This window comes from Tupaia chinensis, unplaced genomic scaffold, assembly GCF_000334495.1.
Source record: "Tupaia chinensis unplaced genomic scaffold, TupChi_1.0 Scaffold142384_1, whole genome shotgun sequence".
In the NCBI taxonomy this organism is placed as follows: domain Eukaryota; kingdom Metazoa; phylum Chordata; class Mammalia; order Scandentia; family Tupaiidae; genus Tupaia; species Tupaia belangeri.
This window is the reverse complement of record NW_006202232.1, coordinates 241431-247724: the sequence shown is the minus strand read 5'-3', so window position 1 is coordinate 247724 and position 6294 is coordinate 241431.

The window sequence follows — 6294 nt, the reverse complement described above, 5'->3', positions numbered from 1 at the left end:
GCCAGGGGTTGGAATGGATGGTTCAGAGAACTGGGCGATCTAACTAACCCCAACAGTAAGCTCCATCTCTAAACTGGAAGTCCTATACAGTGAGAAGGTTCCCCACAGCGGGTCTTACGCGGAACCCAAACTCAGGACTGGCATCATGCGCATGCCCCCAAGCAGCGACCAATGGGAGCCCTGCACACAGAAGAGGGAGGCGGGACTGTATAGTCCTGAGGCCCAATTAGCTTCAGAGAAAAGGCAGGAACCAAAACTCTAACATTGACCAATCAGAGCCCACAATGGTCCCGCTCCTGAGCCAATTGCTGCTCAAGAGCGGTGAGAGCTGACTCCAAATAAAGGAATCGAGGGGGGTGAGAGAGGTAGATGTGACTGATATGAGGCGAGCCGAGGGCCGACTAGAGACTGACGATTAGAGAGTGAGGGCTACCAGAGGCGCGTAAGAGTCGAATGGACGGGACAGGGCCTCGGGAGGATCAATCCGATCCCGTGCACTGATGAGGCACCGTCGGTTCCTCCTCCGGAAACAGAGTGGTACTTTGCAAGATGGCCGCCCCTCCCCAGTGGTACGATCCTGGGTGGACTGTTCCATTTGTGCGCTCCTCCCCTAGCCCATTGTGGTCCATTCCAGGCTGCTGGGGTCTCCTAGAGTGAGGATTGGTCGTCCCAGAGTCTCTACAGACTGGGTGGAGGCGGTGCTTTGGGAGCACATGCATTAGAGAGTAAACTCCTAGGGTCACACACTCCTATGTTCCTGTGATCACACAGATTGAAGTGTGGCTACTTCTGGGATTACAAAAATTTGAGCGCAACCCCCTCGCTAGTGTTGATGGTGACTGAGGTTGCAGGCAATGTAGGAATTCGGAGCGGACCTCAGGGAGGCAGGCCCGTTTATCCACTTTACTCAGCTATTTAATAAAAACAGTAAGAATGCATAATTATGGGGCCAGCAGGTGGCGTGATGGTTAAGGCGCTGGACCTGGTGGCTTGCTTCCTCACTTTCCCTCTCTTTCTCTCTCTGTCTCTCTCTGCTCAGATTAAAAAAAATGAATAAATAAAATTAATTTTAAAAAATGCTTAATTATAACATGTGGCAAGCTCTTTCCTGAATACATGAATCATCTCATTTGGTATTCGCAAAACCCTTAACTGCTACAGTATGTATTAATCACCTTCACGTTATGGATGAGAGAACCGAGGCACTGAGGGGTTGGCAGAAGTACACAGCTGAGAAGGGCCAGGGCCTACGACAGGCTATGCAGACTCTGGTTCTAACCGCTGAGCCATTGTCTCCACACAGTTCTCTGCTTCTCTGTGACCACCTTGTCCTCACCCCACCCACACCAGGACTGGAAGTCCCTGAAGCACCCATTTGGCCATGGCATCAGTGAACAGTGTAGATACCTCTGGGGGAGGAATATGGCCCCAGGCATGCTGAGTTGTTTTTCTTCCCCCTTTCCCCTCAGGCACTGGGAGTGAAGCCGACAGGGAAGCCTGGTGGGAAGAAGGCAGTAAGTCCCAGCATAGGGGCTGGCAGTTGGTGTGGTGGTTAAGGGCGCTGGACTCCCACATGGCTGACCAAGGTTCAAGTCCCGAACCTGGAGGCTTGCTTTCTCACTTTCTCTCTCTCTCCCTCTGTCCCTCTCTGGTCGAATTAAAATAAATAAATAAAGTTAAATAAATTTTTTAAAAAGTAATAAAAGCTTTATCCTTGAGAGGAAAGACAAAAATATTTTTAAAAAAATCCCAGCATAAATATCTTATTTTAAAGAAATGAGTTATGTTTTTATAATTATTTATTTAATTTAATTTATTTATTCATTCATTTTTTAATTTGACCAGAGAGAGACAGAGGTTGAAAGTGAGAGAGAGAGGAAATGAGAAAGCAAGTCGCCAGATTCAGGACTCAAACCCTGGTCGGCCATGTGGGAGTGTCCAGCGCCTTAACCACCACACCACCTGCTGGTCCCAGCATAAATATCTTGACTAAAATCACTTACTTATTCAATGCAGGGGCTTGTGTGAGCTGCCTGCCCTGGGGTGCATTTTGGGAATTCGGGGGATGCTTTGGCCTTCAATGGACAGGGACCTGAGATTCTGGGGAACAGTCCCACATGACCAAGACTTGTCATGTACATGAATGTCATTTCAGGGTGGTAGAAAGAGGCCTCCCAAAATGTTATTTATTAAAAGGGAGCATAGGGTCTGAGGGTTGGGAAATGGTGGGGGTCAGGCCTGTCCCCAGCAGGCACCCCTCAGGGGTATGGAGGGCCATGAGGGGCAAAGGGGTAAGGGGAGAAGGATGGTGTGGCAAGGTAAATTTGGCCATCTTGGTCTCAGTTCGGTCTTATAAAACAGTGGTTGGACCCTCGCTGTGCCTAGGTATCTGCAGACTCAATCAGGCGGTAGTGTCTAGAGTGTGGAAACACTGGATGTGGCGTTATTTCCTCAACGTGTGAGGTGTGGTGATCAGGATATTGCTGGCAATGTTTCCCTGCCATAAAGCAAAATAAGCAGAAGATAGAGGAAATGGGGCCAGGCAGCCCCCAGGCAGTTAAAGTGGCTGTATTCCACGTGCCAACTGCTTGGTTTGAGTCCTGGATCTAGTGGCTTGAAAAACATGCTGGGCCCATGTGCATGCACAAAATCACATCTATTCTAATGCATCTAGATTATCCCAAGCACATTTTCATAGTTTCTCATAAATGAAGCGCCTGTCCTTCATTTTGCCTCCTTTATGTTTTTTTTTTTTTTTTGAGAGGTTTTTGCTATAGGGCACGTGCGCTCACCAGAAAGAAAGAGAGAGACACGAAGCAAGAAATCACCCCCCCCAGGGGGGTTGGCCACACAGCAATCCCTTCTCCTCCATTCTCCTCTCGGGATCTTGGTCACTTACGCACACATGCCTGGAGTGAGTTTAAGCCACCGGGTCCAGGACTCAAACCATGGCTAACTACATAGGAGTTCAGTGACATAGCCATTACACCATCTGCTGGTCCCATGGGGATGCTTTCTCAATCTCTCTCTGTCTATTTCTGGTGTGTGCATGTACCTTCTGACAAATTTTAAAAAGAGAAAGGAACTGATTCTCCTGGTAACCCCTGGGGAGTTTGGATGAGTAGGTGATAAGGAGGTGTCTTAGTCCATTTTCTGTTGCTGTAACTGAATACCACAGACTGGGTAGTATAAAGAATAAAGGTAGGGACCAGCAGTTGGCATAATGGCTATGTCACTGGACTCCCATGTAGTGGACTGCGGTTCGAGTCCCAGTGGCTTAAACTCACACTGGGCACGTGTGTGTGCATGTCCAAGATCCTGAGAGAAGAATGGAGGAGAAGGGATTGCGGCGTGGTCATCCTCCCTGGGGGGGGGGGGTGATTTCTTGCTTTCTGTCTCTTTCTGGCGAGCGCATGTGCCCTATAGCAAAAACCTCTCAGAAAAAAAAAAAGAAAGAAAAGAAAAAGAATAAAGGTTTATTCAGCTCAGGGGTCTGGAGGTCCAAGGTTGAGGGCCAGCATCAAGGGCTAAGGGTCTTCTTGCTAAGAATCCCAAGGTGGCGCTGGGATTCACATAGTGAGAGGGCAAGAGCATGTTTCACCTCTGGTCTCTATCCCTCTTCTTATGAAGCCACTAGTCTTCAGTCATCAGGGCAAACCCCAATGACCTTATATAATCCAAACAACTTCTCAGAGACCCAGAGGATTAAGTTTCTACCCTCTCTTTTTTAAATAATTATTTGACTAAACTTTATTTATTTCACATTGACAGAGAGGGACAGAGTGAGACAAAGAGAGGGAGAGGGACAAAGTGAGAAAGCAAACCGTCAGGTCCGGGACCCAAACCACAGTCGGCCATGTGGGAGTCCAGAGCCCTTAACCACCACTCCACCTGCTGCGATCTCCCTCTTTTTTTTTTTTTTTTAAGAATTATTTATTTTAGGGACCAGCAGTTAGCGTAATGGCTATGTCGCTAAACTCACACGTAGTTGACTGTGGTTTGAATCCCGGACCCAGTAGCTTAAACTCACACAGGGTGCGTGTGTGTGCATGCCCAAGATTCCGAGAGGAGAATGGAGAAGGGATTGTGGTGTGGCCGTCTCCCCCGGGGGGGTGATTTCTAGCTTTCTGTCTCTCTGTCTCTCTCTGTCTTTCTGGTGAGCGAACGTGCCCTATAGCAAAAACCTCTAAAAAAAAAACTCTCCAAAAATTAAAAAAAATAATTATTTATTTTAGGGGCTGGCAGGTGACATGGTGGTTAAGGTGGCTGGATTCCTACATAGCTGACTGTGGTTTGAATCCCAGACCTGTCAGCTTGCTTTCTCACTTTCTCTCTCTGTTTCTCTCTAGTCAACTTTAATAAAATAAAAAATAAAAATAATGACAGTAAATAAAAATTTTTAAAAAGAATTATTTATTTTAGGGCCAGTAGGTTGTGTAGTGATTAAGGTGCTGGGCTCTCACATGACCAACCATGGCTCTAGTCCTCGACCCAGTGGCTTGTTTTCTTACTTTTCCTCTCTCTCTCTTTCTCTGCTGAACACACGTACCCTATAGAAAAAGTCAAAGTAATAATAATAATTAATAAATAAAACAACAAATTATTTATTTTAATTTTATTTATTCATTCATTTATTTTAATCTGATTAAAGAGATACACAGAGAGAGAGAGGGAAAGTGAAAAAGCAAGCCACCAGGTTCAGGACTCGAACCATGGTCAGCTATGTGGAAGTGTCCAGTGCCTTAACCACCACGACACCTGCCGGCCCAAGTTACCTTTGAGGTCATCACCTCACCAAATACTGGCATCAAGTGCGGAAAAGTAAGAGACACATGGGGGCCACATGAGCATGCAGTGGTAAAAGTGACACTTTGAGACTCACACATATGGGAAGGTTGCCAGTACAGACGGGATTCCAGAGCCTTCTCTGAGCATTCCAGGCATGTATGTGCTTATAATCCAGGGCTGGTTGGAGCTAGGGGTGGATTGTGGTGTCAAGACCATGTCGGGCTGTTGGCTCTATGGCCTAGTGCTTAAGGGAGTCCACGTGACCAATGGTGATTTGAATCCTGGCCTGGTGGCTTAAAAAACATGCCCCGGTGTTCATGTGTACATGCTCAAAGTTCCAACATGATGGGAAAAAGCAAAAGAAATGAAAGCATAATAAACTAACTCCCAATTATTGGTGCAGATCAACAGAATAATCCAATAATATGAATACAGTAACATGAAAAATATTGGGCTGGCTTCATGGCCTGATGAGTAAGACAGCTGGATCCCACATTGCCAACCATGAAGTTTGAATCCCAGCTTTGGTGGCTTGAAAAACATGCTGTATGCATGTGCATGTGTGCCCAAAAAATCATGACAGCATGGAGAGATGAAAAAGGAGGGATTGAGGCATTATCATGTCTTGTTGGGGGAGTGCTTTTTACCTCTCCCTGTCTCTCTATAATGGATATATATATTTTTTTTTTTTTTGAGCGTGAGGGAGAGTTTTTTTTTTTTCACATTTATTTTATTATATTTTTTTTTGAAGAGGTTTTTGCTATAGGGAGCGTGCGCTCTCCAGACAGACAGAGAGAGACAGAGTGAGAGAAAGCAAGAAATCATCTCCCAGGGAGGATGGCCATACCACAATCCCTTCTCCTCCATTTTCCTCTCAGGATTTTGAGCATGCACACACACATTTTGCGTTTTAAGCCGCTGGGTCCATGACTCTGAACTACAGTCGACTGTGTGGAGTCCAGCAATGTAACCCTTACGCCATCTGCTGCTCTCTGTAATGTATGTTTTTTTTTTTTTTTTAATTTGCCAGTGGGCAAATTTGCCAGGGATGGGACATGTGCTTGGGGTGGGCGTGGGGAGTAAGAAAGCACCCCTCATGGGGCTTGGTCATGTTGCAATCCCTTTTCTTCCATTTATCCGTTCTGTTGGGATTTTGGACATGCATGCACATGTACCCATTGTTTTTGTGTTTTTGTTTTTGTTTTTTTTTTTCTGTCAAGCCACCAGGTATGGGATTTGAACTGCCCAGTTGGCCATGTGAGATCCAGTCACCTTATCCACCAGGCCATGGGATGGCTCTCTGTTTCTGTCTTTCTCACTGGTGAGTACATGCACCCTGTGGCAAATGTTTAAAATATGAAAACTATTAAAATGATTAATAAATCTCTATAATCCAAAATGGAACTCATTCTACCAGGGAGTAATATGGCATAAAGTTTTTACTTCCTTTGTAGTCTTTTTTTCTTTCTTTCTCTTTTTTTTTTTTTTTTTTTTTTTTTTTTAGAG